At 44.1% G+C, this 13,575-nt stretch overlaps 1 pseudogene; it reads right to left on the bottom strand.

Annotated features, from left to right (window-relative positions):
* Positions 1-9,194: 9,194 nt before the first annotated feature.
* Positions 9,195-10,321, bottom strand: LOC472974 (nuclear transcription factor Y subunit gamma-like; annotated as a pseudogene).
* Between the last annotated feature and the right edge of the window lie 3,254 nt (positions 10,322-13,575).

The raw sequence follows: 13,575 nt of genomic DNA, 5'->3' as shown, positions 1-13,575 counted from the left end.
GATGTATGTACGTGGGTGTATAAATTTGTATGTGTATATGTAAATGTTAGGAAATTTGGCAAATTGGAGGTAAAATTTTAAGGCTCACCAATAAGCTTTGCTAAAGTTTTTGTTCTGCACATAGTAGGCACTCAAAAAAAAAAAAATGGTAGTTGGCCAAGCGCAGTGGCTCACACCTGTAATCCCAGCACTTTGGGAGGCCAAGGCGGGTGGATCACTTGAGCTCAGGAGTTTGAGACCAGCCTGGGCAACATGGCAAAACCCTGTCTCTACTAAAAATACAAAAATTAGCCAGGCATGGTGACACACACCTTTGGTCCTAGCTACTGGGGAGGCTGAGGTAGGAAGATTGCTTGAGCCTAGGAGGCAGAGGCTACCGTGAGCTGAGATGGCACCACTGCACTCCAGCCTGGGTGACAGAGACCCTGTCTCTAAATAAATAAATAAATAAATAAATAAATAAATAAATAAATAAAGTACTATTAATCTTATGTCACCAGATACTCTTTTTCTTAAATATTACTTTTTCTTGGTCCAGGATTTCCCATCAAATCCAAGCCAGTAAAGCATGTTATCCTATGTTTTGACTATCTCAGGCTGGTAAAAATAACTTATACTTTGCCTTTTTTTTTCATTTGACCAATATTTACCTAATACTTACTGTGACTTAGTGAAAAGTGCAGAGCATTTTATAACATTATGTTACTCTATAGTTGTTTTAGATTGTGTTTCCCAGGGACCAGAATTTTGCTTGGGAGGTGATTCCAAGGAGTGCTAGCAAGATTGGAGAGGTGAGAGTGCGGAGGGATAGAAGCCAGTACAGGGTGCGTTCATGAACAGTTCCTGCTGTGGGCAGCCAGGCCTCCATTCCATTGGGAACCTCTGAGAGAGGATGTAGAGGCTCAGAGCTGCCCCCCAGCTCCCCACAGGGTCCAGAAGGCTGCAGCACTTACTTAGCCACTTCTCGTTTTGTTGGTGAGAAGTCCTGCTCCCATGGGCCATGACTTCCTAGCACTCCGGTCTGCCTCACTCATGTGTTGAATATGACTTGGTGGCCAGGAAGTCCCTGCAAAGACAGGTAGGGAGCCTGGGGTAAGAAGACATAAGTGTTCACAGGGAGAAGGCATGCCAACGGGGGTTGAGTGGGGTGCCAGCACCCCTACAATACTCATTGCAAATCTGTTGTTATATATATTTTGATGTGTGAGGAAGTGAGGGGGTCCTGGAGAAGCTAAGTAACTCTCCCAGGGTCACAGGTATAATGAGTGCAGGAGCTGGGATTCGAACATGGCCATCTGCTCACAGAGTCTGTGCTCTTTACCACTGCAGTGATAATCAAAATGAATTTTATTCCTCCATGTGTTTTTCTCCAAAATATTCACTTCAAAACCTAAACAGGGCTGGGCACGGTGGCTGATGCCTGTAATTCCTGCACTTTGGGAGGCCTAGGCAGGTGGATCACCTGAGGTCAGCTCTTTGAGACCAGCCTGGCCAACATGGTGAAACCCGGTTTCTACTAAAAATACGAAAAAGTAGCCAGGCGTGGTGGCAGCACCTATAATCCCAGCTACTCAGGAGGCTGAGACAGGAGAATCACTTGAACCCAGGAGGCAGAGGTTGCAGTGAGCCAAGATCATGCCATTGCACTCCAGTCTGGGCAACAAGAGCGAAACTCCGCCTTAAAAAAAAAAAAAGGAAAAGGAAAAGAAAAAGAAAAACATAAATGGATCTTAAGTCTGTGCACTTCATAATTTGCCGAAGGAGAAGTCATTTGATAAACATCAGACCCTTAATAATATGTATTTTGCTTTTCCATTGTCTCTGAACAAATATTTCTGAGTGTGTTTCTGCTTTTTCCTGGATGGTTCTCCGAAATAAAGTCTGACACCTTTCTATTAAGACTGAATGCAAATTGTTCAAAGAGAAACAAACAATTATGACTGCTGAGTTTGAAAGAGCATAGGAACTATGCTACCATCAGAGTTGGCACTGTGTGTCCCAAGGATCAGGAAATGGAACTGGGCATCTCACAAGATGAGTATTATAGTTTATTTATAACATTTGCATAAAAGTAAAAGGGAGAAAGACATAGAGCTAACAGTAGCCTCAGAGTCCAGGTGACAAGGACCTTATTGTGAAATGAACTGGTCCTCCTGGCTCTTGTTAGTAACTCCCCCTTCATGAACAAGATCCAAGACAGACACCTTTCAGGGAATGCCATCTGGAGTGAACTGCGGGACATGGAGGTTTCCTGGATCTATGACTCGTAAATCAAAATCCTGGAAGTAAGTCACATCCATTTCAACTATTTCAACCTGACCTCCCCATGCACTGAGTAGGCCTTGTGCCAGCATTTCAAATCTATTCACTGTGTTCATGGCTATGTCTGTCAGGTGATGTAAGCAATATCACAACAGCACAAGACATGGTCCCAACTGCAGAGAATATTTCCATGTTGTAGGAAATTGTATGGAGATATCCATTTTTATAAAGGATATTGTGTCTGTAGAGTATAGTCTTCCTCCCCTGGCCTGCCTGTTTCCAGGTCTCTTCCTACCTGTAAACTCTTTTGCATCAGGGAGGTTTGTGCTATGGTAGGAACCTGAAGCTTTTTAAGGTTGGTAATTCAACTCTTCTTGCCTTTGTGAAAGGCTGGATGGATTGAAATTTTCTGGATGTCCTTGATACAAAGGACTATAAGGAGTCTTATCTTTCAGGGCAAAAAGATGGAAGCACCGGCTTACCCCAGACCAGGAAGTGGGTAAAGTTCCAAAGTTGTTGGCAAAACAGGGACCTATAGGCATGTCTCTGGAAGCACCCTAGTGAGTTTGCAGAGCCTTTGAGGTAATGTGGTGGCACTGGGCTCCTAGGGAGGCTGGAGCCCAAGCACTGAAGATTCGGCCTCATGCATGGCCCAAAAGCAGAGATCTGCCACACAGACCCTTTTGTGTCTGGAAATCACAGACCCTTTTCTGCCTCTGAATGCCAAACACAAGCTTCTCAGATTTTTAAAAAATATAGAGAGAAGGAGAAGTCACAAGAGTGACTCAAAATAATTTTCTAGCCTGCCCAGTGAAGGAGGATGAGGTCAGTTTGAAGCAATTTTAAAGGTATTTCTTGACTGCTTGAGTCCGTAGTTTCACATTCAAGACAAAATAATAATATGAAATGCATACTTCAGTGTGCCACAGGGCTAACTACAGCGTGTGGAACTCTCATACGATCCTCACAGATCTCTGTGAACTAGGTGGTTTTGTTTGTGCCACCTCCAAATGAGGACAATGAGGCCTAGAGAGTTCTGGTCTTTGCTCAAGCTAGTGCCTTATCAAGGTGAGATGTGACACAGGCCAGTGGATTCCAAAGCCTGTTCGTTTAACACGACCCTGTGAGTCTCACTTGTGAAACAATTAGGACACCAGCCATCAGGGTATATAGGTAAGAATCCAGTTCCTTTCAGCAGTGAATGTTGGAGTATTTCAGAGAAAGCAAGACCCATGTGGACTCAAAGCAGGAATATAAGCATCAGGAGGGCTGATGACTTAATTGATTTTGTTCAACAATGTTTCCCACGTGCCTAGAATAGGGCATGGCCCATAGTAGGAGCTTCATAAATATTTGATAAATCAGTGAATGAATGATTGACAAAAGTCTAGAATTCTGTCTTATATGATGAAACAAGAGGGCTTTAAATAATCCAAAGGAAAGAAGAAAGCCATTGCATGGCCATTATTAATATTAAAGAGTCAAAAAAAAACAGGTACTGGCGAGGTTGTGGAGAAAAAGGAATGCTTTTACACTGCTGGTGGGATGGTAAATTAGTTCAACCACTGTGGAAGACAGTATGGGAATTCCTGAAAGACCTAGAGGCAGAAATACCATTCAACTCAGCAATCTCATTACTGGGTACCTACCCACCAAAATATAAATCATTCTGTCAGAAAGGCACATGCACATGTACATTCATTGCAGCACTATTCACAATAGCAAAGACATGGAATCAACCTAAATGTCCGTCAGCGATAGACTGGATAAAGCAAATGTGGTACATACGCACCATGGAATACTATGCAGCCATAAAAAGTAAGGAGATCATGTCCTTTGCAGGAACATGGATGGAGCTGGAGGACATGATCCTTAGCAAACTAACACAGGAACAGAAAATCAAATATTGCATGTTCTCACTTATAAGTGGAAGCTAAATGATGAGAACACATAGACACATGGGGGGAAACAACACACACTGGGGCCTGTCGGAGGGCAGGGTGGGTGGAAGGAGAGAGAGCATCAGGAAGAATAGCTAGTGGATGCTGGGCTTAATACCTGGGTGATGAGATGATCTGTGCAGCAAACCACCATGGCACACATTTACCTGTATAACAAACCTGCACATGCACTTAAAAGGTAGAAGTAAAAAAATAATAAAATAAAATATCAATAGTTTAAAAAAAGAAAGAAAGCCATTCCAAATGGGGTAAACACCTCTTTTCCAAATCACCTTGCAAAATAGTTAGGGATTTGTGTGAAGGAACACTACTTGACAGCATCCCAAAATGGGCTCATTATCCTTGCTAGTCTGCTCTTCCAAGCCCTGATCACTGCAGTCAAGGAGAAGGAATTCTTTCTGATTCTAGAATGCAGATAGACTCCATTAGAACAAGTAGTATTTTGGGTAAAATAAAGAAGAGATAAGCTGAGGTAAATACCTAGACTAATGACAAGAGAGCCTTATGTTTAGCATAGACTTCTAGTTCAGTGTTTTTAAACATATAACTGCTCATTATGTCTTCATTAAAGCATTTTAAGGGATCCCCAGGTGAATTATAATGATTAAAAATAATGCAAAGCAAAAAGCTTTTGGATCTACGTTGGTGATCAAAAAGACTCCTCTTAAAAGGAGAGAGTGGCTCAGCTCCAAAAGTCTCATGGAACAGTCTAAGAAGAAGGGAAATCTATAATAGGCAATTTTTAGGGTAGAAGATTGATATGGTTTGGCTGTGTCCCCACCCAAATCTCATCTTGAATTGTAGCTCCCATAATCCCCAGGTGTCATGGGAGGGGCCTGGTAGGAGGTAATTGAATTATGAGGGCAAGTTTTTCCCATGTTGTTCCCATGACAGTAAATAAGTCTCATGAGGTCTGATGGTTTTATAAAGGGCAGTTCCCCTCCACATGCTTTCTTGCCTGCCACCATGTAAGACATGCCTTTGCTCCTCCTTTGCCTTCCACCGTGATTGTGAGGCCTCCTCAGCCATGTGGAACTGTGAATCCATTAAACTTCATTTTCTTTTTAAATTACCCAGTCTTGGGTATTTCTTCATAGCAGTATGAAGGTGGACTAATACGAAGATATATGTTAATGTCAATTTAAGAAGACTCACCTTTAAATAAAACTGTCAGGCAACAATGTCACATGGCTTTATTTCTGTTTGACTGCAGGAGCACGTGAGAAATAGACCCCTTAAGGGATTTTCCCTAAGACAGGAGATCCAAGCCTCCTAATGTTCATTCTCAAATCTATTCAGAGATTACTTGGTGACCAAATAAAAAGATTGAAGGAAAATTACCATTTAACTTACAGGACAGTCTACACTGAAATTAATGGCGAGATTAAAAAAAGAAAAACCCGCCAAAATGTTGCTCATCTTTTATATGAACTCAAATACCTTCTGGCTTCTTTAAATGAAAAGTCTGACATTTTTCCTGGCAGTATTGCTGAAAAGATAAGACAAATGGAAATTCCTGAGATGATCTGGGATACTTATTAGGAGGAACAGCTTCAAGGGAAATGTCTGCTTTCTCTCTCTTGCAAATTACGAAACCATTGACAGAAAGAAACACGTTGGTATTTGATAATAAGAAGGCAGCATGTATCATAATATTCTAGGGCATATCTGTTCAGTGTAAAAAGAAACTGATCTGCGTAATAGTCGAGAGTCATTGCATCACCATTCCCTGCCTACCCACTCCCTAGTTAGCCCCTGTGTGGCCACAGAGTGGCTGTAAAATGGCCCACTGTGCTATTTATATCCATTGCTGCCAGTGTTACTTTGATCTAAACCTTGAGATTCACAAACAGCAGAAGAGGGAATGTTGGTAATGACAATCACTGTCTCAGGAAATAGTTTACAGTGACAGTGGATTCTATTTCAATTTCTGGACTCCAAGGTAGCGTTCACCACTGCCCCACTGGGGCCACCTATGGGATTAACATTGGCAGTGCCCCAAATACACTATGTATACTTTCTGGTTCTTACCCAGCATCAAATTCAATCCCAAAAAGCAAACACTCGTTTCACTTACTCACTTCCTTAAGACTCAGTGCTAACTTGGAGCATATTTTCCTGCTGCAAGATTTCAAGTTTTTATTGGTCCTGGAGGGGCCAGAAAAGCTACAGAAAGGCCTTTGCTTGCAGTACCAGCTTCAAAAACTTTCAGCTAAAAGCAGGAAAGTCAAAAGCATCAAATACAGTCTTATAAAGGCTATTTTGATTTAGAGAAAGCTTTTGAATTTGCGTTTAGTTGCGAATCCTGATGGCAAGATTAACACTGTTTATGTGGAGAAAAACCTTCATGGAGGTGAGATGAGTGCCCGTTTTCGGTGAGAATGGCAGGATGTGCTACACGTAGATTGGGTTAACTATGTTGGCCCCTCTCTGCTACTCTTCTGCTTAAAACGTTTCACAGGTTCTCTATGGTACTAATGCATATTTATCAGAATTCTGTTGGTAGCAAGGCACAAAAACCTAACTTAAAAAGCTTTAGCTTAAAAGTATGTTTATTGGTTCATGTGGCTGAAAATTCCAGCGCATGGGACTGGTTTCAGCTGGATCCAGGAGTTCAAATAATACTGCCAAGATTTTCTCTGTCTCAGGGTGAGGTCTGGGCAATCTTTGTGCCTGGGGTGCAAGATTTCAGGCAGCAGGTCATGCAAGTACTGACTCTGCTCTAGCAGGGCCCTGAGAGACAGAGCCCATGTACACAGGCTTGCCTTCTTAAATTTGCACTGTAGGCATCTTGCCTGCCTTACCCTGGACCCTCTTTTTCTCTTAGCTTTTTTTTTCATGTTCCTTTCTTTCTTGGGTGAGTTCTTCTCACTCGGTGCGCAGAAGCTCACCAAAGCACCAGACATGGTTCTACCACATCACCAGACTTTTTCCTTATCACCTCTGCCTCCCTAAAACTCTTTTTCCATTTATTTCAGGAAAGAATGACCCCAAGACTTGGGCTCATTGGCTCTTATTAGCCCCACTTGAGTGTGGAAGAGTCACTCAATAGAATGTGCTCCCCAAAATGTTTCCTTTTCCTCCCGAGCACACAGCTAAGCACATTTCCCAGGTTCCTTGCATCTAGGTCTGGTCATGTGCACAGTGCCAGGTAGGGAAATGTAAGTAAAAATAAAGACCATCTCCTCCAGACCTGGACCCACTCCACATTCACTTCTTCACTCATTGTCTGGGCATAGAACATTCAGCAGGTGACAGCGCCATTAGATGAAATGAGCCTAGATCCCTGAGTCACCACTTGGAGGAAGCCATACTGAAGAACCACCTGATCAGGACCGTGCACAATGTTTTGTTTGTTTGTTTTTGTGAGGGGGAAACCAGCCACTGAGATTTAGAGACTGTTACAACAGCTAGTGTTACTCATTCTATGTAATCCATTGAGCGTTTGCCTCTTGTTGAACCCATTAGTAGTACCAAAAATGATGGGATGTTCTGAGCAGCCAGCCATTGGTCATGTGCTCATCTTTGGAGCTCTGAGTTAGGTAGAGCCCTATCCCCAACCATAAAAAAGTTAGAGCAGAAGTAATTCCTCCAAAGAAAACCAAGGTGCCATTACTAGAATAAGGGGGAGAAGATGCAGCACAGACAACAAACGTGACGTGCACAACAGCCCCACACGTCCCTCTCAGGCTGGCCTCTAATGCAGTGCTTGAGGAACACCCAGCATTTTGAGGTCCTTTTCAAGCCATGTCCCTGCTCTCATTCTTGCTCTTCCTCTCCATCTTCCCTCTTGCTCACCTTCTCAGCCCCCACTCTCTTACCCTCCATTCACCTTCTGGAAATTCTGCTGATTTTTAAAACGCGGCTTGGATATCCCTTCCTTCCTGACGTTTCTTCACATTCAAGCTAAGTTTTATGTTCTTCTCTTTCTCTCATGGGGCCCTGTGATTTCTCTTTCTTTGTCTTTACTTCATTATTTAGAAATTATTAACTGTGAAACTCTCAAAGCCGGGATAGGCCTAGTCATCATTTTGTCCCCAACACCTAGCACAGTGCTTCCATCTGGTTGAAATGTTCAGATGAATAAAGAAAGGAATATAGTCCAATCATCAAACCGTGGGCTAAATTCATCTTTGCAGTGGCTATCCACAGGATAGCTAAATCCACATTTCCACTCCTATCATTAAGGAAGTAAGAAATTTTATAATCAAAAACAGTTACATGCATGTTTCTGAAACCATATGTCTATTTTGCAACTCTTATTGTGTTAGTAAATCTAAGGGCTAACTTTTTAGTAAGATAAGGTCTTATTAATTTATTTTTTTAATCTAAAATAGATTTATTGCATTTCACGCAGTTTGAAGGCCATGGAAAGGGGACTAGCACAGTTTTTAATGCATTTAAAAAATAAAAGGGAGGAGGGCAGCAAACACATAAAGTCCTAGTGTCCTGGGTCCCTGGGAGAAAAGAGTGTGGCAATGAACCCACCCACTCTCCATGGGGAATAAATCTGTCTCTTAAATGCAAGGAATATTTCCATGGCCTCTGGATGCAAATACACAGAGCTTTGGGGTAAGAGCAAGGGATGGGGAGAGGACGACTAGTGAAAACGCAGCTACACATATTGACCTAATTCAATCTGAGGGTAGAACAACATGGCAAATCTTGGGGGCAGCAGCTGTTCCAAGGGTCAAGAAATATCGTACACCCACGGGGAGATTTGCTTCTAAAAAGAAGTGGCGGTGAGAAACAAAACAAAACAAAACAAACAAAAGGAGAAATATTTCTTCAGCCACACTCTTCAAGAAAATGCCACAAATATGTGATTTAATATTTTAATTTCATAGCATTGGACACACAGCTCAACATATTGAAATATTGATTCCTTGGAGAAAAAAGGAAACAAAAAATATTGCATCTTTCTGTTGGAGAATCTCGGCCCCCAGGCATGAGGCCTAGTGCACCATTGTCCTAGCCTGCAGGAGGAGCTGAGGTCGGCCGGGTCCTCCGGGGAAGAAGGCTGTGTTCATGACCTGGGGCTGTACGGCAAAAATTGTGTTGAGTGTTCTCGGCCTTGCCAGCTCCGGCCCTCAGCCGCCAGTCACCCGGGGGGCCTGCCCATCAGAGGGCTGGTTGACTGACTGGAAAAACATGGGCTGGGCAGGTCCTGGCCCGCAGGTATGGATACTTGCTGGATCTGGTAGAGCTGCTGTCCATCTGTGAACTGGCTGAACTACTGCTGTCTTTGCTGGACCTCTGTCTGTGTAATCGGTTGAGTGCTGGTGGCAAGTGTCTGGATCTGTCCCTGCAGAACTTGGGTGCCTGATACAGACTGGGCTAAGCAGATACACTGCAGCTGGCCAGCCTTCAGCTGCACCGGGATCTGCTGGATCTCTCCTGCATTAGTGAGGATCTGCTACATCACCTGCACGGTCCATCCAGTACCACTCTGGGCCTACTGGGCTTGACCCTGTGGCTGGGCCTGGACAATCTGCACCTGCTGACCTTCTCCAACCTGCGTCGTCACGGGCGTGGTCTGGCCCTGCTGAAGCTGTGCGATGATGATCTGCCCAGGCTGCATGGTGGTCATGGAGCTGGCGGTGGTCTGGCCTTGCTGCTGTCCCTGGACTTGGACGGCGGTGGGCTGCTGAGCCAGCGTGAAATAGTATTGGACTGGCTCAGCAGGAGTTACAGACTGCAGCACCTCCTCCTGACACTTTGGAGGTTTCAGTTCATCTCTTAGAACAATATCGATGAGAAAATCAAATTGATCAAATTTCGTAATTGCCATGGCGACATCATTTCTCTGTAGAGTCCGGCACTTGTTATCCTCTGTGTGAATCCAGGCTCGAAGAGTCAACTCTGTGATAAAAAATCTGGGCTGCCCTGGCAAAGAGCACAGGGGCCTCTGCACTGATCATCTTCGCATCTTCATCCAGTTTCATAATCTTCTTAATACGAGCCAGTGGGAGTTCCTGCATTCAGAAATCTTTCACTGCTAAATTCCAGATTTCTTCCATGACCCGAAGCCAGAAGGACTTTAGGCTTTGCTGGGCATCACTGCGGCTAGTACCACCAAATCCTCCTTCTGTGGACATTTCGACAAACGCCTCTTCAGGGAGTCCAGGAAGAGCAGGAGCCGCCCTGGTGCTCCTGCGGAGTCGGGCACTGCATAGGCTTAGGCACCGCGGAGGTGAGGGGGGAAGCGTGAGTCTCGGAGAACGCAGCACGGAGAACGCAGCACGCGCGAAGCTGGCGCATAAACGAGATGGCGGCCACGCCGTTTGCACCGTCTCCCCTTTTTCCCTCCCCCTCCCCTGGCGCCCCGACTCCTATAATTAATTTCATGTAAGAGGTATTCTGAGAGCGTAGTTACATCAAAAACTTACCTGCGTTATTTGCGTGTGTGTGTGAAAAATGAAGATAAAGAGCATATTTAAAAGTAAAATCTGCTTCGTGGGAATAGAATTTACTTTTCACTTTTATTTTTCCTTCCCTTTTCCAATGTTTGGGATCCGCAGAGGATGAGTGCTCAACGTACAGCAGAGAGGAGGATAAAGCTGTAAGCAGTGTCTCAGATTTGATTGTGATCTCTCTCTTAAATAAAGATAATGTCCTCATTGTCTGATTGAGACAGAAACTCCCCACCTCCCTATTAAAAAATTTTTTTATAAACCCTGACCCAGAGGTTTCTGAAGCCTCCATTGATAACACACAATGGCCTGTTCTTCTAGGATGTTTCATGGCCTTTAAGGAAGGCTCTGTTCGCCCACATGATGAAAGGGTGAGAGATGAGCAAGGAGAAGCCGAGGTTCACCCGCCTCGCCCTGGCTAGGCAGAGGACTGTGGGCAAGTGCAGGAATCCATAAAGGACGAGCTGGGTCGAGGGAAGCCACGTTTGTATCTCAAGGACAAGAAATAGGCAAACCTTCACAGGAAATATTTCCTGGCACCTTTCAGCTTAGAGGACAGAGGAAAGAGGAGGCAAGAAGGAAAAGGGAAATAAAGTCACAGAAGGGGGAGGAAAGGGAGGGAACCTAAGCAAGCACCACCATGAGCCAGAGCCAGTGTTCAAGGTGGCTTTGCCCCTTTTCTCGTCGTGGGCTTTCCGATGCCAGTCCTCTCCGCCCTGGCCTTTGGCTGAGGCCATTTTTCAATGGTCTAGAGGTGAAGTATCCCAAGCGGATGTATCGTGCTGAGCTGTATTTGCACTCTCTGTCAGCTTGGCCTAGTGCCCACCCGTTGTGAAGGCCCTCGCTCTAGTCCCTGAGCCTGTGAATGTGTCACCTTACATGGCACAGCGGACTTTACCGATGTGAGTAAACTTACAGTCTTTCAGATTAGACTGGGCTCATCTGGATTATCCAGATGAGATACAACGTCACTGGCTTTGAAACTGGAGGGAGGGACCACAAGCCAATGGGGGAATGTGGGCTGCCTCTAGGGGCTGGAAAAGGTCATGGATTCTCCCCGCATTGGACTTCAGAAAGGAAAGTAGCCCCGCTGAAACCTCGATTTTAGCCCAGTGAGACCCATGTCAGACTTCTGACCGACAGAACTATAAAATAATAAATTTGTATTATTTTAAGCCACTAAGTTTATGGTCATTTGTGGCAGCTATGGAAAGCTGATATATTCATTAACAGATCTTCAGAAGAGCTAGAGGCCAGAGGCCAAAAAACACTTCATAGTCTGGTTGGCAGCTACTAGCAGGAAACAAGCATTAAATTGTGTGTCCTGTGCTTCTCTGCACTCGTCCCACTCTGCTTAGTTATAAAGGGCTGTAATGAGAGGAGGGAGATGAAAAAGAACTGAAAGTATTTACCGACGTGGAGAGGAAGGAGATGACAAAGGTCAGCATAAATGGGGCTGTCTCCCATCTTTTAGGGCAAGTAAAAGGCTGGTGAGCCATAGAGTTGTGAAAATTATATTTTAAAATCAAAGTTGGGAAAGACTTCGAAGTTGGATTACTTTTTTCAAGCTCTGGGATTGTAAATATATTAAGGTGATAAAATAAAATGGTGCATGTGAGATCTCTTTGAAAACTGTAAAATATAAGATGTAGTAGGCTAGATAGTTGTCTCCAAAAGAGTAAGTCCGGGTCCTAATTCCTAGAACATCTAAATGGACCTCATTTGGAAAAAGGGGCTTTGCCAATGTGATCACATTAAAGATCATGAGAAAAGGTATTCTGAATTACCCCTAAATGCAATCACATATATTTTCCCAAGACAGCCACAGATAGGAGAAGAGGAGGAAGCAATGTGGCCACAGAGGCAGAGACTGGAGTGATGGAGCCAAAAGCCAAGGAATGTTGGCAGCTGCCATATGTTGAAGGAGTCACAATCTTTCCTCATAATCTGGAGGAAGTGGCACCCTGCCAGCACCTTGATTTCAGACTTCTGGCCTCCAGAACTGTGGGAGGATACCTTTCTGTTATTTTAAGGCACACAATTTGTGGAAATTAGGTATGGCAGCCCTAGAAAACTCATATATGTAAGGTTAGGAGCTAAGCTAGAAAATAAAAGTACTACTAGAAATGGCAATATTTCATTTATGAGTGTTATTAAGTGGTCCACTGACAATCCCATGTTGTAGTAGGATGATGTGATTAGCATGTGAGCCCCTAATCAGAGTTCAAGTTCATGATTAGGTGGTGAGATCCTTGAGGATCCTGTCATCCCATAGTGCTGGGTGCCAAATAGGTGCCCAATAGATATTTTCTGATTTGCATATCATAACAAGGAATAATTCCTCCAAACAGGAGCTCATCAAGAATGTGGAAAAGTAGAACTGCTCCCATCAGGAATTGTGGCCCTGTGGAACCCCAGCTCACTCTTTCTCTTGGGAGCTACTGAATTCTCAGGAAAAGCCTATACCAAGTCCAGCAACTTCAGGGCCATCTGTGACACTCTGTGGACCCCTCATGAAGGTTTTCCCCCTAACTCTTATGCAAGAGAAGTTGACCATGCCCCAAAGCCACATCGACCAGATGAATCCCCATGATATGAGGGGATGGGACCAAATTTTCCAAGGTGAGGGTCGTGAAGCTACCTCTACCCAAGAGGGAGCCCGTTATGTCACATTCCTATTGGCCTCCATTCAAACCTGAGTCCTGCTGCACCGTGAATTTGAGAAAACTTTTGATCCTCAGATTGCTGCCTCATTTGTTTCTAGAAATGTCTAGAAAGTTTCTAGAAAATAGTCGTTTTGTGTGGAAGCCTCCCAAGGTCCTTTACTGGCTAGCTTTGGCTCCTGTCACAATACCTTTCTCTCAGTCAGCATGACAACCATCTGCCCTTGAGGCTGAGAGGCCAAAACAAATATGATTAGGGTTGCTATCTTCAGAGTG

Source organism: Pan troglodytes, chromosome 11, assembly GCF_028858775.2.
Source record: "Pan troglodytes isolate AG18354 chromosome 11, NHGRI_mPanTro3-v2.0_pri, whole genome shotgun sequence".
Taxonomy (NCBI): Eukaryota; Metazoa; Chordata; class Mammalia; order Primates; family Hominidae; genus Pan; species Pan troglodytes.
This window is presented reverse-complemented; position numbering and strand designations above follow the sequence as displayed.